The sequence below is a fragment of the Pseudophryne corroboree genome, unplaced genomic scaffold (assembly GCF_028390025.1).
Source record: "Pseudophryne corroboree isolate aPseCor3 unplaced genomic scaffold, aPseCor3.hap2 scaffold_195, whole genome shotgun sequence".
Taxonomy (NCBI): domain Eukaryota; kingdom Metazoa; phylum Chordata; class Amphibia; order Anura; family Myobatrachidae; genus Pseudophryne; species Pseudophryne corroboree.
The window spans coordinates 461,863-488,058 of record NW_026968590.1 but is presented as its reverse complement, the minus strand read 5'-3'; the positions used below and the strand labels follow the sequence as shown (position 1 = coordinate 488,058).

General features: G+C 43.1%; 6 non-coding genes across 6 annotated transcripts; all 6 read left to right on the top strand.

Annotated features, from left to right (window-relative positions):
* The first annotated feature begins 4,465 nt into the window (after positions 1-4,465).
* Positions 4,466-4,629, top strand: LOC135004659 (U1 spliceosomal RNA). The gene has a single exon (XR_010205389.1). It is a non-coding gene; the product is annotated as a U1 spliceosomal RNA (small nuclear RNA).
* A 152-nt stretch (positions 4,630-4,781) lies between these two features.
* Positions 4,782-4,944, top strand: LOC135004912 (U1 spliceosomal RNA). The gene has a single exon (XR_010205628.1). It is a non-coding gene; the product is annotated as a U1 spliceosomal RNA (small nuclear RNA).
* Positions 4,945-5,618: 674 nt separating this feature from the next.
* On the top strand, positions 5,619-5,782 carry LOC135004691 (U1 spliceosomal RNA). Its single transcript, XR_010205419.1, has one exon. It is a non-coding gene; the product is annotated as a U1 spliceosomal RNA (small nuclear RNA).
* Positions 5,783-5,932: 150 nt separating this feature from the next.
* LOC135004791 (U1 spliceosomal RNA) lies at positions 5,933-6,096 on the top strand. The gene has a single exon (XR_010205515.1). It is a non-coding gene; the product is annotated as a U1 spliceosomal RNA (small nuclear RNA).
* Positions 6,097-17,085: 10,989 nt separating this feature from the next.
* Positions 17,086-17,249, top strand: LOC135004650 (U1 spliceosomal RNA). Its single transcript, XR_010205381.1, has one exon. It is a non-coding gene; the product is annotated as a U1 spliceosomal RNA (small nuclear RNA).
* A 152-nt stretch (positions 17,250-17,401) lies between these two features.
* On the top strand, positions 17,402-17,564 carry LOC135004910 (U1 spliceosomal RNA). The gene has a single exon (XR_010205626.1). It is a non-coding gene; the product is annotated as a U1 spliceosomal RNA (small nuclear RNA).
* The last annotated feature ends 8,632 nt before the right edge of the window (positions 17,565-26,196 follow it).

The window sequence follows — 26,196 nt, the reverse complement described above, 5'->3', positions numbered from 1 at the left end:
GCATTCAATGTACCTGCGGCTTGGCTCTAGCACATGGGTCTTCATCCTGTGGCCCTCCAGCTGCTGTGAAACTACACATCCCAGCATGCCCTGCCACAGTTTTGCTATAAGGTATGCTAAAACTGAGGCAGGGCATGCTGGGATGTGTAGTTCCACAGCAGCTGGAGGGTCGCAGGTTGAAGACCCATGTTTTAGCATGCCTGTTCTATGATGCATGTTCCGTGATGTCACAATCAGCTTGGAATGGGGTGTCTAGCAGGCATTTGCTGACAGCCACTTGAGGGAGACACACATCAGGAGATGCAGCATATCGGAGGTCTTCGATGCCTTTCCAGCAAATGCACACCACCTGCTGCTGGTCTGGACACAAAACAATGCCCACAATCGAAGTCCCAAAATGCCCAACTACAGGATTCATGTAAGTAGTGAATTTAGGAATGAATTTAGAAGTAGGAAATTAAGTTAGTTCACAAGTACATTCAAATTCAGATCTAAAGTCTAGGTAGGCCTCACGTCCTGGCAGCCGCCAGCATTTAAAAATGCCTTGATTAGAGGTACGGAATTAAATGTAGATAAGAAGTAGACACAAAATAAGACTCCGCAGAGCAGTTATCAGGTGTTTTTATCAATTGTTGCATTTAAAAAATCAAGCAATTAGGTTGCAACAATGTAACCCTATTTGCAAAATAGTACTAAATAAGTTTGTCGATGTAAGACATTTGCAAAGGCGCATCCAAAACACGCTGGAAAATGCAACTGAATCTGTTTTTGGAGGCTAGAATAGGAAATGTGCATCGGTCCTACAAGTACTGAAAGCTCTTCTCCCATCTCCCTTTTCTGAAAAGCCATTTAATATATGGTTCCCAGATAGGGGACATATCAGATATTGCCTTTCAAAAGCAGCAAATATCATACCACTTCTATTGCCATCAAAGATAAACATTGATTGTTTTCAGATATTGGATTGAAAAAGCAGTCTTTATTGACATAAAGAAGCAAAAAAACATACATAAACATTACACACATAAGTACTGTGTTGCAGCACAGCCAAAACACAATACAAATGCTGTCGGTATAGTACAGTTCAAGAACTACAGCACAGGTCAGCCTACACTATAAATCATGAACTGCACTATACATTTAAACAATACAATAGTTAATAAGGCTATGGGTGTGGAGTGTAAGAGGGTGACGGAATCACAAGCCCAAAGCTTTATTGAAAGACAGACACATATAAAGGGAGGATTAATAAATACAAAGATACCCTTTACTATAGAATGTAGTCCAATCCGGTCTTTCAACTCTTCCACAACTGAAAAACGGATAGTGTTCCCAAGCCTTCCATCCTGGAATATCTTCAGTCTCTCGCCAATGAAGAAAACAATCCCTCCAGCAGACTCTTCAACCACAATACAATATCACAGCCAAAAGAGCGAGAAGCAACTACACTTGCGTTTAAACAAAATGGCTAAAACTTAGTGGAGGAAAGTGCAGTGCACCAAAACATAAGCTGACACAATCATGGAGAATGCGCCAGCATATATGCTCTTCTGTCTATATTTTCCAAACCTGCTCTTGTCCCCTCCAGTTGCTCCATGTAGATTTGACGTCTGGCAAGGTGCATAACTCACTGACAAGCAGGCACACTCCTACATGAGTTTTCTCTCTCACTAGCTGGATGATACACATTCATTTGCATGTGCTCCACCTCCGACACACCGCCCACCCAACCACCCAGTCACCAGAGCCACCCACAAGCCAACTGGCTCCGTGATTTAATTTGCACAGTGCAGTCATCCAGGCAGCATGTCCTTCTCAATGGAATAATCTCTGGTTCCATGGAATCTTCCGCATTGGAATGCTGCGGAACAAAAAGGATTTAAACATTCAGCTTGCTAGCATTCAATGTACCTGCGGTTTGGTTCTAGCACATGGGTCTTCATCCTGTGGCCCTCCAGCTGCTGTGAAACTACACATCCCAGCATGCCCTGCCACAGTTTTGCTATTAAGGTATGCTAAAACTGAGGCAGGGCATGCTGGGATATGTAGTTCCACAGCAGCTGGAGGGTCGCAGGTTGAAGACCCATGTTCTAGCATGCCTGTTCTATGATGCATGTTCCGTGATGTCACAATCAGCTTGGAATGGGGTGTCTAGCATGCATTTGCTGACAGCCACTTGAGGCAGACACACATCAGGAGATGCAGCATATCGGAGGTCTTCGATGCCTTTCCAGCAAATGCACACCACCAGCTGCTGGTCTGGACACAAAACAATGCCCACAATTGAAGGCTCAAAATGCCCAACTACAGGATTAATGTAAGTAGTGAATTTAGGAATGAATTTAGAAGTAGGAAATTAAGTTAGTTCACAAGTACATTCAAATTCAGATCTAAAGACTAGGTAGGCCTCACGTCCTGGCAGCACCCAGCATTTAAAAATGCCTTGATTATAGGTAGGGAATTAAATGTAGATAAGAAGTAGACACAAAAGAAGACTCCACAGAGCAATTATCAGGTGTCTTTATCAATTTTTGCATTTAAAAAATCAAGCAATTAGGGAACACAATGTTGCGACAATGTAACCCTATTTGCAAAATAGTACTAAATAAGTTTGTCGATGTAAGACATTTGCAAAGGCGCAAACAAAACACGCTGGAAAATGCAACTGAATCTGTTTTTGGAGGTTAGAATAGATGCAGGATCAAGTAGCTCAATGGGTAGGGTGTTTGATTAGAATTAAACAGGTTTTAGGTTTGAATCCTGGGTATGATAGTTTGAGGTGTTATTTAATAAAGTATGTTTATATATTAGTCACACATGGCTTACTTGTACAAATGGCATGTCACCAGTTAGTGCTGACTGCTGATATGCCATTTACACAAACATGCCATGTGTGACTGTATATGCATTTAAGGAGGGCACCCGTGCAATACCACAAACCATTGAGTGTCAAGTATACTAGATATATCTTCATATCTCATGTGCTTTCTCTGAGACCAATCTTGTTATGCCCCTTCCCCACAAGGCATGCGCCTTTTGTCCATATTGCAAAAATGGGGGGGAGGGCATATAATTCTCTGTCACAGGGCACCAAAAAGTCTAGTTATGGCTCTGGTATGCATTATGTAATCTGGCAGACCATCTCTCCAACACTGGCTGGTTGGAATAGAAATCCGGTTATCTATGTGAGCAAATGACCATCAACGATTTACTCTCAAACACTAAAAAATGGACAAAAATGGTCCCCTAAACAAATTGGTTAAATTTTGGGTTTAACCAATTTGTGTAATGACCATTTTTGACCACTTTTCTAGTGTTTGGGAGCAAATGGTTAATTGACATTTGCTCCTATACATTACCAGATTTTCATTCCAACCATCCAGACTGGATAGATAGCCTGACAGATAATTGTGTAGTGTACGCCCAGGATAACTGTTAGTCATGCTTTATTTTATGGCGGCACATAAATGGGTGGACAGATCCAGGGCAAGCACTGCCCACTCATGCATAGTTGTCAACTGATGTGAAGTTCCAGGGGGCAATCTCAGTTATAAAGGGAAGTATCTGGAAATTGTCCCTAGTTAAAAAAAAAAAAAAAATTTGATCAACTCCATTTATTTAGTATGATATCCCAGGTGATAGGATGCCGGCAGTCAGAACAACATACTTTATTAAATAACACATCTCAAACTACCATACCCAGGATTCAAACCTATAACCTGTTGAATTCTAATCAAACACCCTACCTATTGAGCTATTTGATCCTGCATAAAAATTGTGAACATTATATGAAGCTATTGGTACTTTGCAAAAAAAAAGAATCAGCATTACAACGCAGCAGATCCATGCAGTTTGCAGCCACACACTACATGTATCTGCTCAGCCACAATGCTGATTATTTCTTCACAAAGTACAAGGTGAGCTCCAAACAGAATTCTCTAGCTTAGAATTATACCTTTCTTTGCCAAACCTAGAAGTCGGGCCCCCCACCCTGGGATCCCCCAGAGGGAGGCCTGCACCGTCATGCGGCAGGCTTGTCCGTTTTGGAAGCAGGCTGATGGGCAGCCCAGGATTGCTTCAGTCTGGGCTTGGCAGGTCTGGAAACATGAGCTTGCTTTGGGTATGCCTGACCTTGGGTACGCTTTACCTGGAGGATGAAAGGGCCAAGAAAAGTACTTTTAGCCTTCTGCGTGGTAGGAGTCATACTAGGTAGGCAAGCTGTTTTAGCAGTAGCCAGATCAGCTACAATCTTATTGAGGTCTTCTCCAAAAGGAGATTCAACTGAGGCAGCACAAGGGAACTCTCATCTGGGGACAACAACTGCAGGGAGAACACATATTTTCAGATGAACATGGTAGGGCAGAAGGCTGCCTAATACTGAAGCACCCCCAAACAACAAATCAAATGCAACTTACTTGACAGAGATGTGCCTGAGCAACGGCCCTCCCCAGCCCTATCCCAAATCATACTTATTTTGCATAGGAGATACCATGGTCATGAAGATTGTTCTCCCAGGGTTAGGTTCATTCATTGCATTCTGGGTATGCTGACCCCTGTGATTTCCCCAAATGTGGGAAACTCGACTGCTTTATTTGTGGTAGTGGGGGACTGTATTTGTGCTTTCCTCTGGTCAGCTCTGGTAAAATTCAGATTTCTTTGTCTCAGATCTTCCTCTAGCCTTGTTCTTCTTTCGAGAGTTCCCTTGTGCTGCCTCAGTTGGATCTCCTTCACTTGACAGGGGGGTGCCCGAGCAGCGACCCTCCCCAGCTCTAGCCCAACTCCTACTTACCTGCCAGGTGAGATACTATGATCATGAAGTTGCTTCTCCCAGGGCAAGGCTCACCCATTGCACTCTGGGTGTGCTGCCCCTGCGATTTCCCCAAATGTGGGAAACTTGACTGCATAATTTGAGTTTTCCCTGGTCGGCTCTCATGTAATTCAGATCTCTTTGTCTCAGGTCTCTCTCCAGCCTAGTTTGCTGTCTGGTTCCACTTCTTTTTTCTTGAGCCCCTCCCTTCTATACCCTTGTGCACTATCCTGACTTCTCCTCCCGTCTGCTTACTTTGTGCCTCCCAATGCACAATGCAAACTACGGGTAGTGCTGCAGGGCCCACACCCTTTTACTTGCTTTACAGAGCAGCTCTGGAGCTGTTACAGTGCCCAGCTGCTGCAAGAAATCAGCTTGAATGCTTCAGGGGCTGGGGAATGGCCAACATGAGCCCCACACCGAAGGAGGGTGGGGGTGCTTAATGCCAACTAGGGGTCATCCAAGCACCACAAAAGGCCTCCATGCCCTGCACGCTCCTTTTCTCTTTTCATATGCAGACAAGGGTTGAAGCCACCTTTGACCCACTGCTTGGATGACATCACCATATTCAAATCCATCTGCTGCAGGCCATCCCCCAGGAATGCTTGCACTAGTTGTTGCATTTGGTTTGTTGTTTGGGGGTGCTTCAGTATTAGGCAGCCTTCTGCCACCCCATGTTCATCTGAAAATATGTGTTCTCCCTGCAGTTGTTGTCCCCAGATGAGAGTTCCCTTGTGCTGCCTCAGTTGAATCTCCTTTACTTGACAGAGATGTGCCTGAGCAGCGGCCCTCCCCAGCCCTATCCCAAATCATACTTATTTTGCATAGGAGATACTATTGTCATGAAGATTGTTTTCCCAGGGTGAGGTTCATTCATTGCATTCTGGGTATGCTGACCCCTGTGATTTCCCCAAATGTGGGAAACTCGACTGCATTATTTGTGGTAGTGGTGGACTGTGTTTGTGCTTTCCTCTGGTCAGCTCTGGTAAAGTCAGATTTCTTTGTCTCAGATCTTCCTCTAGCCTTGTTCTTCTTTTGAGAGTTCCCTTGTGCTGCCTCAGTTGGATCTCCTTCACTTGAAAGGTAGTGCCCGAGCAGCGACCCTCCCCAGCTCTAGCCCAACTCCTACTAACCTGCCAGGTGAGATACTATGATCATGAAGGTGCTTCTCCCAGGGCAAGGCTCACCCATTGCACTCTGGGTGTGCTGCCCCTTGCGATTTCCCCAAATGTGGGAAACTTGACTGCATAATTTGTGTTTCCCCTGGACGGCTCTCGTATAATTCAGATCTCTTTGTCTCAGGTCTCTCTCCAGCCTAGTATGCTGTCTGTTTCCACTTCTCTTTTCTTGAGCCCCTCCCTTCTATAACCATGTGCACTATCCTGACTTCTCCTCCCGTCTGCTTACTTTGTGCCTTCCAATGCACAATGCAAACTACAGGTAGTGCTGCAGGGCCCACACCCTTTTACTTGCCTTACAGAGCAGCTCTGGAGCTGTTACAGTACCCAGCTGCTGCAAGAAATCAGCTTGAATGCTTCAGGGGCTGGGGCATGGCCAACATGAGCCCCACACCGAAGGAGGGTGGGGGTGTTTAATGCGAACTAGGGGTCATCCAAGCGTCGCAAAAGGCCGCCATGCCCTGCATATCCCTTTTCTCTTTTCATAAGCAGACGAGGGTTGAAGCCAACTTTGACCCACTGCTTGGATGACATCACTTGCTGCCTTTCCAATGAAGCAAGTTTAATTTAGTAATAGGTGAAAAACCATCCCTACAAAGGTGTTAATCAGATACTTGGCTTTGTGGACACTTTTCAGAGAACAAATTAGTTAGCATAAAAATAAAGCCAGAAAATGAAGAGCTGTTTAATCACTCAATTGGATTTTTCTGCAAGCGTATTTCTTTTTCTCTGCAACCCACTGCTAAGTTGTGCTTCCTAGCTGTTCTTTTATAAAATCACTTAATCAAATCTAACTCTGATTACATCAGAGAAGGCCAGGTACCCTACACCATAAGAGGGGGTTTGAAATTTTGACTTGTCTACTTAAAGATCACCAAAATCTGATGACAAGGTCAATAACATCCCTGGGTGGGATTGAACCACCAACCCTTTGGTTAATAACCAAACACACTAACCGATTGCACCACCGAGACACTTTGCAAAAGTACATACTGACAAAGGTTAATAAGCATTCATCTAGAACGTTTCCTAGAAAACTTTAAAAAGTCAATAATCTGGAGAGTTTTTGTAAGATGTTTCTTCCATCAACCAATGAAGAAACGCATTGGTACTTTCCCATGATGAGTGAGTGCTTCAGGATCTCTTGCACTTACATGTGCAGCAGAGTACTGCAATGGAAGCATGCTGGGCCCCTTAACCCAGAGGTAGGCAGATTGAAACTATCCTCTGCTATATGCATTTTTTTTTTGTTAATTAAAGTAATCCAAAACTGGGATTGATATTTTTGCTCTTTTATTTTTACTTAAAGTACAATAACTTTTACCATTTTAATTTGTTTTAATAGTATATTGACAGTATTGTTTTCTTTCAAAAATCCACTTAATTTTCTTTACCCTATTATTAAAATGGTAATTGACAAAAACAAACTACATTGTCACCAGAAGAGCAATACAAAATGTACAAGTGATATATTAAAATCATCTTTCCAGCTTGAATTTCAATGATGCATTGGGGCAACGATTTTGTGAGAAACATCTTCACCCTTAAATAAAGATTTTCTTAATTCCTTACCTGTGTGCTAATTAGATATCACCTTGTTTTCACATTAAACAGACTTCCACATGAGAAAGCAGCAAGGATGCAGTGGCGTTAATGTTTCCTGGTGTCAACCTGTATTATTTCAGTAGATATTGAAATGAGGATGCATCTTGCTGCCTTTCCAATGAAGCAAGTTTAATTTAGTAATAGGTGAAAAACCATCCCTACAAAGATGTTAATCAGATACTTGGCTTTGTGGACACTTTTCAGAGAACAAATTTGTTAGCATAAAAATAAAGCCAGAAAATGAAGAGCTGTTTAATCACTCAATTTGATTTTTTTGCCAGCATATTTCTTTTTCTCTGCAAACCACTGCTAAATTGTGCTTCCTAGCTGTTTTTATAAAATCACTGAATCAAATCTAACTCTGATTACATCAGAGAAGGCCAGGTACCCTACACCATAACAGGGGTTTTTGAAATTTTGACTTGTCTACTTAAAGATCACCAAAATCTGATAACAAGGTCAATTACATCCCTGGGTGGGATTGAACCACCAACCTTTTGGTTAATAGCTGTACACACTAACTGATTGCGCCACAGCTACACTTTGTAAAAGTACATACTGACAAAGGCTAATAAGCATTCATCTAGAACGTTTCCTAGAAAAACTTTAAATAGTCAATAATCTGGAGAGTTTTTGTAAGATGTTTCTTCCATCAACCAATGAAGAAACACATTGGTACTTTCCCATGATGAGTGAGTGCTTCAGGATCTCTTGCAATTACATGTGCAGCAGAGTACTGTAATGGAAGCATGCTGGGTCCATAGCCCAAAGGTAGGCAGATTGAAACTATCCTCTGCTATATGCGTTTTTTTTTTGTTAATTAAAGTAATCCAAAACTGGGATTGATATTTTTGCTCTTTTATTTTTACTTAAAGTACAATAACTTTTACCATTTTCATTTGTTTTAATAGTATATTGACAGTATTGTTTTCTTTCAAAAATCCACTTAATTTTCTTTACCCGATTATTAAAATGGTAATTGACAAAAACAAACTACATTGTCACCAGAAGAGCAATACAAAATGTACAAGTGATATATTAAAATCATCTTTCCAGCTTGAATTTCAATGATGCATTGGGGCAACGATTTTGTGAGAAACATCTTCACCCTTAAATAAAGATTTTCTTAATTCCTTACCTGTGTGCTAATTAGATATCACCTTGTTTTCACATTAAACAGACTTCCACATGAGAAAGCACAAAGGATGCAGTGGCGTTAATGTTTCCTGGTGTCAACCTGTATTATTTCAGTAGATATTGAAATGAGGATGCATCTTGCTGCCTTTCCAATGAAGCAAGTTTAATTTAGTAATAGGTTAAAAACCATCCCTACAAATGTGTTAATCAGAAACTTGGCTTTGTGGACACTTTTCAGAGAACAAATTTGTTAGCATAAAAATAAAGCCAGAAAATGAAAAGCTGTTTAATCACTCAATTGGATTTTTTTGCCAGCATATTTCTTTTTCTCTGCAACCCACTGCTAAATTGTGCTTCCTAGCTGTTTTTATAAAATCACTGAATCAAATCTAACTCTGATTACATCAGAGAAGGCCAGGTACCCTACACCATAAGAGGGGGTTTGAAATTTTCACTTGTCTACATAAAGATCACCAAAATCTGATAACAAGGTCAATTACGTCCCTGGGTGGGATTGAACCACCAACCTTTTGGTTAATAGCCTTACACAGTAACTGATTGCGCCACAGCAACACTTTGTAAAAGTCCATACTGACAAAGGCTAATAAGCATTCATCTAGAACGATTCCTAGAAACATTTTAAAAAGTCAATAATGTGGAGAGTTTTTGTAAGATGTTTCTTCCATCAACCAATGAAGAAACACATTGGTACTTTCCCATGATGAGTGAGTGCTTCAGGATCTCTTGCACTTACATGTGCAGCAGAGTACTGTAATGGAAGCATGCTGGGTCCATAACCCAGAGGTAGGCAGATTGAAACTATCCTTTGCTATATGCATTTTTTTTTTGTTCATTAAAGTAATCCAAAACTGGGATTGATATTTTAGCTTTTATTTTTACTTAAAGTACAATAACTTTTACCATTTTAATTTGTTTTAGTGCAAATGGCATATCAGCAGTCAGCACTAACTGGTGACATGCCATTTGTACAAGTAAGCCATGTGTGACTAATATATAAACATGCTTTATTAAATAACACCTCAAACTATCATACCCAGGATTCAAACCTATAACCTGTTGAATTCTAATCAAACACCCTACCCATGGAGCTACTTGATCCTGCATCTTTTCTAACCTCCAAAAACAGATTCAGTTGCATTTTCCAGCGTGTTTTGTTTGCGCCTTTGCAAATGTCTTACATCGACAAACTTATTTAGTACTATTTTGCAAATAGGGTTACATTGTCGCAACATTGTGTTCCCTAATTGCTTGATTTTTTAAATGCAACAATTGATAAAGACACCTGATAATTGCTCTGTGGAGTCTTATTTTGTGTTTTGTGTTTAGTCTTTAGATCTGAATTTGAATGTACTTGTGAACTAACTTAATTTCCTACTTCTAAATTCATTCCTAAATTCACTACTTACATGAATCCTGTAGTTGGGCATTTTGGGACTTCGATTGTGGGCATTGTTTTGTGTCCAGACCAGCAGCAGGTGGTGTGCATTTGCTGGAAAGGCATCGAAGACCTCCGATATGCTGCATCTCCTGATGTGTGTCTCCCTCAAGTGGCTGTCAGCAAATGCCTGCTAGACACCCCATTCCAAGCTGATTGTGACATCATGGAACATGCATCATAGAACAGGCATGCTAAAACATGGGTCTTCAACCTGCGACCCTCCAGCTGCTGTGGAACTACACATCCCAGCATGCCCTGCCTCAGTTTTAGCATACCTTAATAGCAAAACTGTGGCAGGGCATGCTGGGATGTGTAGTTTCACAGCAGCTGGAGGGCCACAGGATGAAGACCCATGTGCTAGAGCCAAGCCGCAGGTACATTGAATGCTAGCAAGCTGAATATTTAAATCCTTTTTGTTCCGCAGCATTCCAATGCGGAAGATTCCATGGAACCAGAGATCCTTCCATTGAGAAGGACATGCTGCCTGGATGACTACACTGTGCAAATTAAATCACGGAGCCAGTTGGCTTGTGGGTGGCTCTGGTGACTGGGTGGTTGGGTGGGTGGTGTGTCGGAAGTGGAGCGCATGCAAATGATTGTGTATCATCCAGCTAGTGAGAGAGAAAACTCATGCAGGAGTGTTCCTGCTTGTCAGTGGGTTATGCACCTTGCCAGACGTTAAATCTACATAGAGCAGCTGGAGGGGACAAGAGCAGGTTTGCAAAATATAGATAGAAGAGCATATATGCTGGCGCATTCTCCATGATTGTGTCAGCTTATGTTTTGGTGCACTGCACTTTCCTCCACTAAGTTTTAGCCATTTTTGTTAAGCTCAAGTGTAGTTGCTTCTCGGCCTTTTGGCTGTGATCTTGTATCGTGGTTGAAGGGTCTGCTGGAGGGAGGGATTGTTTTCTTCATTGGCGAAAGATCAAAGATATTCCAGGATGGAAGGCTTGGGAACACTATCTGTTTTTCAGTTGTGGAAGAGCACAGAGGTCGGATTGGACTACATTCTATAGTAAAGGATATCTTTCTATTTATTGACCCTCCCCTTATATGTGTCTGTGTTACAATAAAGCTTCGGTTTTGTGAATCCCTCACCCTCTTACACTCCACACCCATAGCCTTATTAACTGTTGTATTATTGTATACTTTAAATGTATAGTGCAGTTCATGATTTATAGTGTAGACTGGCCTGTGCTGTAGTTCTTGAACTGTACTATACCGTCAGCATTTGTATTGTGTTTTGGCTGTGCTGCAACACTGTATTTATGTGTGCAATGTTTATGTATGTTTTTTTTATGTCAATAAAGACTGCTTTTTCAAGCCAATATCTGAAAACAATCAATGTTTATCTTTGATGGCAATAAAAGTGGTATGATATTTGATGCTTTTGAAATCCAATATCTGATATGTCCCCTATCTGGGAACCATATATTAAATGGCTTTTCAGAAAAGGGAGATGGGAGAAGAGCTTTCATTACTTGTAGGACCGATGCACATAAAGAAGCAAAAAAACATACATAAACATTACACACATAAGTACCGCGTTGCGGCACAGCCAAAACACAATAGAAATGCTGATGGTATAGTACAGTTCAAGAACTACAGCACAGGCCAGCCTACACTATAAATCATGAACTGCACTATACATTTAAACTGTACAATAATACAACAGTTAATAAGGCTATGGGTGTGGAGTGTAAGAGGGTGAGGGAATCACAAGCCCGAAGCTTTATTGAAAGACTGACACATATAAGGGGAGGTTTAATAAATAGAAAGACATCCTTTACTATAGAATGTAGTCCAATCCGACCTCTGTGCTCTTCCACAACTGAAAAACAGATAGTGTTCCCAAGCCTTCCATCCTGGAATATCTTTGGTCTTTCGCCAATGAAGAAAGCAATCCCTCCCTCCAGCAGACCCTTCAACCACAATACAAGATCACAGCCAAAAGGCCGAGAAGCAACTACACTTGAGCTTAACAAAAATGGCTAAAACTTAGTGGAGGAAAGTGCAGTGCACCAAAACATAAGCTGACACAATCATGGAGAATGCGCCAGCATATATGCTCTTCTATCTATATTTTGCAAACATGCTCTTGTCCCCTCCAGCTGCTCTATGTAGATTTAACGTCTGGCAAGGTGCATAACCCACTGACAAGCAGGCACACTCCTGCATGAGTTTTCACTCTCACTAGCTGGATGATACACAATCATTTGCATGTGCTCCACCTCCGACACACCACCCACCCAACCACCCAGTCACCAGAGCCACCCACAAACCAACTGGCTCCGTGATTTAATTTGCACAGTGTAGTCATCCAGGCAGCATGTCCTTCTCAATGGAAGGATCTCTGGTTCCATGGAATCTTCCGCATTGGAATGCTGCGGAACAAAAAGGATTTAAATATTCAGCTTGCTAGCATTCAATGTACCTGCGGCTTGGCTCTAGCACATGGGTCTTCATCCTGTGGCCCTCCAGCTGCTGTGAAACTACACATCCCAGCACGCCCTGCCACAGTTTTGCTATAAGGTATGCTAAAACTGAGGCAGGGCATGCTGGGATGTGTAGTTCCATAGCAGCTGGAGGGTCGCAGGTTGAAGACCCATGTTTTAGCATGCCTGTTCTATGATGCATGTTCCATGATGTCACAATCAGCTTGGAATGGGGTGTCTAGCAGGCATTTGCTGACAGCCACTTGAGGGAGACACACATCAGGAGATGCAGCATATCGGAGGTCTTCGATGCCTTTCCAGCAAATGCACACCACCTGCTGCTGGTCTGGACACAAAACAATGCCCACAATCGAAGTCCCAAAATGCCCAACTACAGGATTCATGTAAGTAGTGAATTTAGGAATGAATTTAGAAGTAGGAAATTAAGTTAGTTCACAAGTACATTCAAATTCAGATCTAAAGTCTAGGTAGGCCTCACGTCCTGGCAGCCGCCAGCATTTAAAAATGCCTTGATTAGAGGTACGGAATTAAATGTAGATAAGAAGTAGACACAAAATAAGACTCCGCAGAGCAGTTATCAGGTGTTTTTATCAATTGTTGCATTTAAAAAATCAAGCAATTAGGGAACACAATGTTGCAACAATGTAACCCTATTTGCAAAATAGTACTAAATAAGTTTGTCGATGTAAGACATTTGCAAAGGCGCATCCAAAACACGCTGGAAAATGCAACTGAATCTGTTTTTGGAGGCTAGAATAGGAAATGTGCATCGGTCCTACAAGTACTGAAAGCTCTTCTCCCATCTCCCTTTTCTGAAAAGCCATTTAATATATGGTTCCCAGATAGGGGACATATCAGATATTGCCTTTCAAAAGCAGCAAATATCATACCACTTCTATTGCCATCAAAGATAAACATTGATTGTTTTCAGATATTGGATTGAAAAAGCAGTCTTTATTGACATAAAGAAGCAAAAAAACATACATAAACATTACACACATAAGTACTGTGTTGCAGCACAGCCAAAACACAATACAAATGCTGTCGGTATAGTACAGTTCAAGAACTACAGTACAGGTCAGCCTACACTATAAATCATGAACTGCACTATACATTTAAACAATACAATAGTTAATAAGGCTATGGGTGTGGAGTGTAAGAGGGTGACGGAATCACAAGCCCAAAGCTTTATTAAAAGACAGACACATATAAAGGGAGGATTAATAAATACAAAGATACCCTTTACTATAGAATGTAGTCCAATCCGGTCTTTCAACTCTTCCACAACTGAAAAACGGATAGTGTTCCCAAGCCTTCCATCCTGGAATATCTTCAGTCTCTCGCCAATGAAGAAAACAATCCCTCCAGCAGACTCTTCAACCACAATACAATATCACAGCCAAAAGAGCGAGAAGCAACTACACTTGCGTTTAAACAAAATGGCTAAAACTTAGTGGAGGAAAGTGCAGTGCACCAAAACATAAGCTGACACAATCATGGAGAATGCGCCAGCATATATGCTCTTCTGTGTATATTTTCCAAACCTGCTCTTGTCCCCTCCAGTTGCTCCATGTAGATTTGACGTCTGGCAAGGTGCATAACTCACTGACAAGCAGGCACACTCCTGCATGAGTTTTCTCTCTCACTAGCTGGATGATACACATTCATTTGCATGTGCTCCACCTCCGACACACCGCCCACCCAACCACCCAGTCACCAGAGCCACCCACAAGCCAACTGGCTCCGTGATTTAATTTGCACAGTGCAGTCATCCAGGCAGCATGTCCTTCTCAATGGAATAATCTCTGGTTCCATGGAATCTTCCGCATTGGAATGCTGCGGAACAAAAAGGATTTAAACATTCAGCTTGCTAGCATTCAATGTACCTGCGGTTTGGTTCTAGCACATGGGTCTTCATCCTGTGGCCCTCCAGCTGCTGTGAAACTACACATCCCAGCATGCCCTGCCACAGTTTTGCTATTAAGGTATGCTAAAACTGAGGCAGGGCATGCTGGGATATGTAGTTCCACAGCAGCTGGAGGGTCGCAGGTTGAAGACCCATGTTCTAGCATGCCTGTTCTATGATGCATGTTCCGTGATGTCACAATCAGCTTGGAATGGGGTGTCTAGCATGCATTTGCTGACAGCCACTTGAGGCAGACACACATCAGGAGATGCAGCATATCGGAGGTCTTCGATGCCTTTCCAGCAAATGCACACCACCAGCTGCTGGTCTGGACACAAAACAATGCCCACAATTGAAGGCTCAAATTGCCCAACTACAGGATTAATGTAAGTAGTGAATTTAGGAATGAGTTTAGAAGTAGGAAATTAAGTTAGTTCACAAGTACATTCAAATTCAGATCTAAAGACTAGGTAGGCCTCACGTCCTGGCAGCACCCAGCATTTAAAAATGCCTTGATTATAGGTAGGGAATTAAATGTAGATAAGAAGTAGACACAAAAGAAGACTCCACAGAGCAATTATCAGGTGTCTTTATCAATTTTTGCATTTAAAAAATCAAGCAATTAGGGAACACAATGTTGCGACAATGTAACCCTATTTGCAAAATAGTACTAAATAAGTTTGTCGATGTAAGACATTTGCAAAGGCGCAAACAAAACACGCTGGAAAATGCAACTGAATCTGTTTTTGGAGGTTAGAATAGATGCAGGATCAAGTAGCTCAATGGGTAGGGTGTTTGATTAGAATTTAACAGGTTATAGGTTTGAATCCTGGGTATGATAGTTTGAGGTGTTATTTAATAAAGTATGTTTATATATTAGTCACACATGGCTTACTTGTACAAATGGCATGTCACCAGTTAGTGCTGACTGCTGATATGCCATTTACACAAACATGCCATGTGTGACTGTATATGCATTTAAGGAGGGCACCCCTGCAATACCACAAACCATTGAGTGTCAAGTATACTAGATATATCTTCATATCTCATGTGCTTTCTCTGAGACCAATCTTGTTATGCCCCTTCCCCACAAGGCATGCGCCTTTTGTCCATATTGCAAAAATGGGGGGGAGGGCATATAATTCTCTGTCACAGGGCACCAAAAAGTCTAGTTATGGCTCTGGTATGCATTATGTAATCTGGCAGACCATCTCTCCAACACTGGCTGGTTGGAATAGAAATCCGGTTATCTATGTGAGCAAATGACCATCAACGATTTACTCTCAAACACTAAAAAATGGACAAAAATGGTCCCCTAAACAAATTGGTTAAATTTTGGGTTTAACCAATTTGTGTAATGACCATTTTTGACCACTTTTCTAGTGTTTGGGAGCAAATGGTTAATTGACATTTGCTCCTATACATTACCAGATTTTCATTCCATCCATCCAGACTGGATAGATAGCCTGACAGATAATTGTGTAGTGTACGCCCAGGATAACTGTTAGTCATGCTTTATTTTATGGCGGCACATAAATGGGTGGACAGATCCAGGGCAAGCACTGCCCACTCATGCATAGTTGTCAACTGATGTGAAGTTCCAGGGGGCAATCTCAGTTATAAAGAGAAGTATCTGGAAATTGTCCCTAGTTAAAAAAAAAAAAAATTTTTTATCAACTCCATTTATTTAGTATGATATCCCAGGTGATAGGATGCCGGCAGTCAGAACAACATACTTTATTAAATAACACATCTCAAACTACCATACCCAGGATTCAAACCTATAACCTGTTGAATTCTAATCAAACACCCTACCTATTGAGCTATTTGATCCTGCATAAAAATTGTGAACATTATATGAAGCTATTGGTACTTTGCAAAAAAAAAGAATCAGCATTACAACGCAGCAGATCCATGCAGTTTGCAGCCACACACTACATGTATCTGCTCAGCCACAATGCTGATTATTTCTTCACAAAGTACAAGGTGAGCTCCAAACAGAATTCTCTAGCTTAGAATTATACCTTTCTTTGCCAAACCTAGAAGTCGGGCCCCCCACCCTGGGATCCCCCAGAGGGAGGCCTGCACCGTCATGCGGCAGGCTTGTCCGTTTTGGAAGCAGGCTGATGGGCAGCCCAGGATTGCTTCAGTCTGGGCTTGGCAGGTCTGGAAACATGAGCTTGCTTTGGGTATGCCTGACCTTGGGTACGCTTTACCTGGAGGATGAAAGGGCCAAGAAAAGTACTTTTAGCCTTCTGCGTGGTAGGAGTCATACTAGGTAGGCAAGCTGTTTTAGCAGTAGCCAGATCAGCTACAATCTTATTGAGGTCTTCTCCAAAAGGAGATTCAACTGAGGCAGCACAAGGGAACTCTCATCTGGGGACAACAACTGCAGGGAGAACACATATTTTCAGATGAACATGGTAGGGCAGAAGGCTGCCTAATACTGAAGCACCCCCAAACAACAAATCAAATGCAACTTACTTGACAGAGATGTGCCTGAGCAACGGCCCTCCCCAGCCCTATCCCAAATCATACTTATTTTGCATAGGAGATACCATGGTCATGAAGATTGTTCTCCCAGGGTTAGGTTCATTCATTGCATTCTGGGTATGCTGACCCCTGTGATTTCCCCAAATGTGGGAAACTCGACTGCATTATTTGTGGTAGTGGGGGACTGTGTTTGTGCTTTCCTCTGGTCAGCTCTGGTAAAAGTCAGATTTCTTTGTCTCAGATCTTCCTCTAGCCTTGTTCTTCTTTCGAGAGTTCCCTTGTGCTGCCTCAGTTGGATCTCCTTCACTTGACAGGGGGGTGCCCGAGCAGCGACCCTCCCCAGCTCTAGCCCAACTCCTACTTACCTGCCAGGTGAGATACTATGATCATGAAGTTGCTTCTCCCAGGGCAAGGCTCACCCATTGCACTCTGGGTGTGCTGCCCCTGCGATTTCCCCAAATGTGGGAAACTTGACTGCATAATTTGAGTTTTCCCTGGTCGGCTCTCATGTAATTCAGATCTCTTTGTCTCAGGTCTCTCTCCAGCCTAGTTTGCTGTCTGGTTCCACTTCTTTTTTCTTGAGCCCCTCCCTTCTATACCCTTGTGCACTATCCTGACTTCTCCTCCCGTCTGCTTACTTTGTGCCTCCCAATGCACAATGCAAACTACGGGTAGTGCTGCAGGGCCCACACCCTTTTACTTGCTTTACAGAGCAGCTCTGGAGCTGTTACAGTGCCCAGCTGCTGCAAGAAATCAGCTTGAATGCTTCAGGGGCTGGGGAATGGCCAACATGAGCCCCACACCGAAGGAGGGTGGGGGTGCTTAATGCGAACTAGGGGTCATCCAAGCACCACAAAAGGCCTCCATGCCCTGCACGCTCCTTTTCTCTTTTCATATGCAGACGAGGGTTGAAGCCAACTTTGACCCACTGCTTGGATGACATCACCATATTCAAATCCATCTGCTGCAGGCCATCCCCCAGGAATGCTTGCACTAGTTGTTGCATTTGGTTTGTTGTTTGGGGGTGCTTCAGTATTAGGCAGCCTTCTGCCACCCCATGTTCATCTGAAAATATGTGTTCTCCCTGCAGTTGTTGTCCCCAGATGAGAGTTCCCTTGTGCTGCCTCAGTTGAATCTCCTTTACTTGACAGAGATGTGCCTGAGCAACGGCCCTCCCCAGCCCTATCCCAAATCATACTTATTTTGCATAGGAGATACTATTGTCATGAAGATTGTTCTCCCAGATTTAATTAAGTGATTTTATAAAAAACAGCTAGGAAGCACAATTTAGCAGTGGGTTGCAGAGAAAAAAATAACATTTTAAACCTACCGGTAAATTTTTTTTCTCGTAGTCCGTAGAGGATGATGGGGACTCCATAAGGACCATGGGGGATAGACGGGCTCCGCAGCAGACATGGGCACTTTAAGAAAGACTTTAGATCTGGGTGTGCACTGGCTCCTCCCTCTATGCCCCTCCTCCATACCTCAGTTAGAGAAACTGTGATCAGAGGAGACGGACAGTACGAGGAAAGGATTTTTGTTAATCCAAGGTCAAGATTCATACCAGCCACACCAATCACACCGTATAACTTGTGATATACTACCCAGTTAACAGTATGAAAACAACATAGCATCAGTCCAAGACCGATGAAAACTAACATATAACCCTTATGTAAGCAATAACTATATACAAGTCTTGCAGAAGTAGTCCGCACTTGGGACGGGCACCCAGCATCCTCTACGGACTACGAGAAAAAGATTTACCGGTAGGTTTAAAATCTTATTTTCTCTTACGTCCTAAAAGATGCTGGGGACTCCGTAAGGACCATGGGGATTATACCAAAGCTCCCAAACGGGCTCCTGCGGATGACTCTGCAGCACCGATTGAGCAAACAGGAGGTCCTCCTCAGCCAGGGTATCAAACTTATAGAACTTTGCAAAGGTGTTTGAACCCGACCAAGTAGCAGCTCGGCACAGCTGTAGTGCCGAGACCCCCGGGCAGCTGCCCAAGAAGAGCCCACCTTCCTAGTGGAATGGGCCTTGACTGAATTAGGCAACGGCAATCCCGCCATAGAATGCGCCTGCTGAATCGTGTTACAGATCCAGAGAGCAATAGTCTGATTTGAAGCAGGGGTGCCAATCTTGTTGGCTGCATACAGGACAAACAGTGCTTCTGTTTTTCTGACTCTAGCCGTTCTGGCCACGTAAATTTTCAAAGCCCTGACCACATCAAGGGACTCGGAATCCTCCAAGTCACGCGTAGCCACAGGCACCACAATAGGTTGGTTCATATGAAAGGATGAGTCCACTTTTAGCAGGAATTGAGGACGGGTCTGCAATTCCGCTCTATCCATATGGAAAACCAGATAGGGGATTTTATGTGATAAAGCTGCTAATTCCGACACTCGCCTAGCGGAAGCCAAGGCTAATAACATGACCACCTTCCAAGTGAGATATTTAAACTCCACCATTTTAAGTGGTTCAAACCATAACCTTAACACCACGTTAAGGTCCCAAGGGACCACCGGAGGTACAAAAGGAGGCTGAATATGCAGTACTCCCTTCACAAAAGTTTGTACTTACTTCAGGAATAGAGGCCAATTCCTTTTGAAAGAAAATGGATAAGGCCAAAATCTGAACCTTAATAGAGCCTAATTTTAGGCCCAAATTCACTCCAGTTTGTAGGAAGTGAAGGAAGTGGCCCAGGTGGAATTCTTACGTATGAGCATTCCTGGCCTCACACAAAGAAACATATTTTCGCCATATACAGTGATAATGTTTAGATGTCACGTCCTTCCTAGCCTTTATTAGCGTAGGAATGACCTCATCTGGAATACCCTTTTCCGCTAGGATCCGGCGTTCAACCGCCATGCCGTCAAACGCAGCCGCGGTAAGTCTTGGAACAGACAGGGCCCCTGTTGCAACAGGTCCTGTCTTAGAGGAAGTGGCCACGGATCTTCTGTGAGCATTTCCTGCAGATCTGGATACCAGGTCCTTCGCGGCCAATCTGGAACAATGAGAATTGTTCTTACTCCTCTTTTTCTTACTATTATCAACACCTTGGGTATGAGAGGTAGAGGAGGAAATACATAGACCGACCGGAACACCCACGGTGTCACTAGGGCGTCTACAGCTACTGCCCGAGGGTCTCTTGACCTGTTGCAATACCTCTGTAGCTTTTTGTTGAGGCGGGACGCCATCATGTCTATCTGGAACAGTCCCCACCGACTTGCAATCTGTGCGAAGACTTCCTGATGGAGTCCCCACTCTCCTGGATGTAGGTCGTGTCTGCTGAGGAAGTCTGCATCCCAGTTGTCCACTCCCGGAATGAACACTGCTGACAGTGCACTTTGATAAAGCTAAATATTTATCTTATTTAAAACCCTTTGTGAGGTCTAAGAACACTGTACGCTATTTGCGTATGGAGTACCGTAAGGGTACGCTCGTTGCGTAACAATCGCTTAGCCGTGGTCGAGACGCTCAAGCGTCACGTTCGCTCACAGCCAAGAGATCACAGGCAGGCACGCTATTGGCTGCTGACTAACGTAATGGTTCGCTATAGCGTAACGGACGCTGTATCGGGAGCGGGCTGCTCGAGCGATACAGACGCTCACGAGAATACGCTGTTGGTATCGGGCACACTTATAGGTGAGCGACTACCGTAATGCTACGCTATCAGCGTAGCGGACGCTCGAGACCACGAGGAGATCACGAGCGGCGCCGACGCTCACAATGTTAAACCTTTATGTCTAAACCACAAACAATGTAATTTGCTGTAAAACCTTAGTGTAGAGATAGGGTGTAAATGCAACACTGTATAACCTTATTAACTCAAAAGCTGTTCGAGCGTCACCGACGCTCTGAGAATACTTAACACTATAAGAAATACACAAATACCGTGCTTAGGGTCCAACGCCTAATATATATATTATGAATGTTATACTTGCAAAAGAATTAATACAATACAAGTCATACACTACAATATAACATAGACTAACTAACCAGGTAACTACACAGTAAATACAATACAAGTACGTTTAAGAGAAAATGAGAGAAAGAGAAGAGAGAGAGAGAAAGATATGGCCCATAATAACAAGAAAAGACAATATGATTACGGAGAAAACTTACGCACAAAGGAAACGATCGCATGCGCCTCTGGACATCCAGCTCCCGATTTTCAGCAATGATAACCGATGAAGAGTGAGTGCTGGATGTGATCGGCCTGTCTATTTATGCCCCACACACAATACAATTCAATGGTCCCTACAATCTCATTGTTCATTGGACACAGGAATTCGTCTTCGCATTATAACAAAAGGTCATAGGTTGATTCATACAGGTGGGCTGTGACTATTTCCAACAGCTCAGGTGGGAGGGAAACTGGGTTTCCCGCCGCATGGATAAGTAAGTGCAAATACAGTAAATGTTCATAAACTTCTTATGTCCATAACTATTCGCACGAGCGATTGATCCGCTTCAAACCAACACCGGAATATTGCTAATTAAATACTCTTCCGATGGATACTAAACACCACTGTATTACTCCTGTCTGACCCTTCGTATCAAACAATGAGGGATCTCTCTGTCCAGGAACATACTACATTAACTAAACTTTCAGAATCTATCAAAGGGACCATAATCTACAAAATGCATTATATGGTGAAAATATGTAACGAAAGAGTCGCCCGCTAGACGCACACAATCTCTACCGTAAATGTGCATACCGTGCGCCTGCGGGTGCCCGCAACAGCGAGTATGCGCACGCACGGTAGAGCGCACGCATGCGCAGCAGGGACACATATGAGGTGCAAATATGGCAGTGTGCATCGTGATATTTTTCTGACTTTGACAGTCCACCCTTTGGCAGTCAACAATAACTGCCACTTCCTAAAACATTTCAAAAAGAGAAAAATATATGTCAGGGGTTAATACATTTACATGGTTGGGTAGGGGAGGAGAGGAGAAGGTAGGAAAAGGGTATGACCTAGTGAGATAGCAGAAGCATGTGTGTATGAATCCATGTTTGGGGGGTCATGTATCATCGTGCCGTACGTGTTTTAAATCAAGCTTTGAGGTATTGCGAAGTATACATTTGAATTCCTTCTTATCCCGTGGTACGGGTCTGTGGATGGGCTGTCAAACTTTACCGAGCTTTTTTCGGATTTTGGTTGTAACAAAAATGGGGAGCACATTTTAGTTGATGATACATGAATGGGGGAATATGTGATTGCTGATATCTGTGCCTGTATTCCCTATACTATGTTTGTAATTACCTGAAGGTTGTAGAGATGAAGAAAATACATAGTTACGGTAAATGCAGTGGTATTCTATGTCAGGTTAATGAACATTCGTCGATTGAGGTCTTGTTTGGTGTCTGTTGAATGCAGTCTTCTTTGTGCTTTTGCCCATAAGGTGCGAGCAAAAAGCTTTGTCAATGTCCATAGATTTACAAAAGTGTTGGGCTAGAGTAATTTTAAAATTTCTAGGGAAACTGGGGATCTATGGCATAGTTCATCAAAAATCTGTGTATAAGGTTGTCAAAACTTCTTCTTTAATCCATCTGTTGTCTGTATATCGGCTCATCAAATTCCTCGTCCAAGTGGGTCTTTTTACCTCAGAGGAAAACGGAAAAACAGGTGAAAGAAACGGACCGTAGAAATCGCATTACAATTTCCTCACTCCTTAAACTCATCACCCTGGTACTTCGTTTGCACTTCGTTAAAGCCTGACCGCATCTAAATATCAAGCCAATCGTTATGATAACACCTAAGATACATAGGAGAAACTTCCCTACATCCATTATAACTCCTTGAGCCCATTCTCCTAAACCGGAGAACCAATTTCGCGGGTTCAACCATGACACCCAACTAGTCAGCTCATTACTCACAGCAGCAAGGGTGAGATTGTGTCTCCTGCGAAATTCCCACTTCAATTGGAGAATATCGTCCATCTTTTGGTCTATGACCTCGACCGGGTCCTCGGTACTATTCGTTATATATGTGCAGCATTTCACGCCGTACTGCGTTGCCAGTGTGACACAATATCCACCTGTTACTGCTGTGAGATAATTGAGAATCATTCTATGCTGAACTAGTTCTGTTTTATAAGCTTGAAGTTCTCTTCCAGTATACCTAAACGTGTCATCATACATTTCTGTGATATTGTCTAACAAATTTGCGAGCGCAGATATGTATTTATAATTCAACACTCCTCTGGCGGTGCGAGTGAGGTCTAACGCAAGTAGAAACTGAATCCCGGTGGATTCATGGATCATGTCAGAGGCCGGGTGCTCTGTTCTTTCTATCAGGTGCCGTTTAACTACGTGCTCGTAATGGGTGTGAGTATAAGGAGTTTGGGCAACACGGTGTATGTCTTTCATTTTGGCATGTGATACAGTCATTACCTCAGGCAATACTTTTCCAATATAACACAATCCTTCAGAGTTTGGGGCAAGCCACTTATACGCCTTCCTCCCGCATATGAAATATGCATCATCGGGGAGAACATATGGGACGGAGTAGGACATAACCATATTACACATTTTCCATGTGAAATCTCCTAACCCTAATTCTCCCATCTGTCTAGTACACGTATCAGCTTGTACGATATGTGCACAGTATCCTGGTGATACCTCTCCAACTCTCGTAATCCTACTTCCTAGGGTATACCTATACCGGAAAGATTTTCCTCTACTGGCTATGTGGCGTATAAGCTCTGTATCTGTCGGCATTCTATCTGCTCTATATGAAAAGGTCATGGTTTGGTTACTCCATGACACTTCCCAATTTCCCGGCTTTCGGGGATTGGAAATGTTAAAACATATGAGGGATCTATCCACATGATATTGGTGGAGCTTCAAACTAGGAGGACTGGAGATATTAAACCTCCTGTCCACCGGTCTCCCACCACTTAGCTCAAGTACCTCCCCTATCGTTAAAGGAAATGGTACTAGTCCTGATTTGCTATGACCTTGAGGTACTTGAGAGCATACCCAACAATCTGTTTGATTTAACACGCTACCCACTAAGGAGTGATAGTCACTCAAGGGATGCCGGTCCATGTGGATATTAAAACTGGATTGGCATTTTTAATGCACCCATCCTCGACTACGTTGTCACAGAGCCTACAGATACAGTTTTCTTCAGCTAACAATCCTTCACAATTCCTTCTATTGTCAATGCTATCGGATCGTTTTCTGATACTCGCCTTTGCTTGTTGATTATGTTGTTCTCGGAAAACTACGCCTCCATCTCTGTCATCAGAACCCATTCCAGAACCTCTCTCGACCTCCATGGTACTCTCGCCGGAACAGACTGCTCTGGTCAACATCATGGTCAACAGGAAAATCCGGATCACAGTCTCTTGGGGCAAGTCCATCTTATAGGAGGAAACGAAGAAGAATGAGAAGGGGGGGGAAAATAATTTGAGGGAGAGGGGATGGGAAGTTGGAGAAAAACAATAAAAGGGAACAGGGAATCGACAACTGCTTTTGATCTTGTGATTTTCAATGCTCAGGTGCCGCCTCAGTCCTCCTGGAACAGACACTCCAGTGATACAACGTCCTCTACCGTCTGTTCCTTATCACGGGACCTCTCTGGATCAGCAACCTTCTTACAATGGGACGAATGAACCCAAGTCTCTCTCTCGGCAACTTTCAATGCTGTAGTGCTAGTCAATAAGACTTGGTATGGTCCTTCCCATCTGTCAATAAGGCAACCTGAGCGTAGAAAATTTCGTATCATTACATACTCCCCAGGTTCAATGTCATGACAATTACTATCTGGTAAATCAGGAATCACCAACTTCAAATTATTATTTTGATTCCTTAGCTGTTTACTCATATTAACCAGGTACTTTACAGTCACTTCATTGTTACACTTCAAATCATCCTGAGGGTTAATCATAACATGCGGTTGTCGACCAAACAAGATTTCAAAAGGGGACAGATTAAGAGGGGACCTGGGAGTGGTTCTGATGCTGTACAGTACAATGGGTAAAGCTTCTGGCCATGTCAATCCTGTTTCTGCCATAACTTTGCTCAAATTATTTTTAATAGTGCTATTCACTCTTTCCACCTTCGCACTCGCCTGTGGACGGTATGGAGTGTGCAGCTTGCTATCAATTCCCATCAACTTACACATTCCTTGAAAGACATCACCTGTAAAATGGGTACCCCTATCACTTTCGATAATTCTAGGGATACCATATCTACATACAAATTCCTGCACAATTTTCTTAGCAGTAAACATAGCGGTATTTGTGGCCGCCGGGAATGCTTCAACCCAATTTGAGAACACATCTATACAAACAAGTACATATTTCAAATTTCGACAAGGGGGTAATTGAATGAAGTCAATCTGTATTGCCTGGAAAGGACCGCCTGCAGGTGGGATATGAGATGGTTCTGTTGGTATTGCCTTTCCGATATTCTTTCTCAAACAGGTAAGGCATGACATTGCTCTCTTACTTGCATGAGATGAAAATCCTGGGGCGCACCAATATGCTCTTACCAACTTGCACATTCCTTCCTTGCCCAGATGAGTCAGCCCGTGAGCTGCCTCAGCTAAACATGGAAGATATGCTCTGGGGGCCACCGGTTTACCTTGTCCATCCGTCCAGAGTCCTGAGGACTCCTGGCCATATCCCTTCGCCTTCCAGAATGCCTTTTCCTGTGTGGAACACAAATTTTGCATTTCACACAACTTCTGTGTGTTGATGGTATTAAATACCATCAGTTGTGTGGTGTCTGTCTGTCTGGGGGTACCAGCTGCTAACTTAGCTGCTTCGTCTGCTCGGCTGTTACCAAGTGATACTGGGTCCTGGCTATATGTGTGTGCTTTACACTTGATAACAGCCACTCTGTCGGGTTCCTGTATCGCTGTTAGAAGCCTTTTGATGTGAGCTGCATGCGCTACCGGTGTACCAGCTGCCGTCATGAAATTTCTGAGGCGCCATAGGGCTCCGAAATCATGGACTACCCCGAATGCGTATCTAGAGTCGGTGTAGATATTGGCTGATTTGCCCTTAGCCAATTCACATGCTCTGGTTAGGGCGACCAGTTCAGCAACCTGGGCTGAGTGAGGTGGGCCTAGCGGTTCCGCTTCTATGGTGCCTTGGTCATCTACGACTGCGTATCCAGTACACAAGTCTCC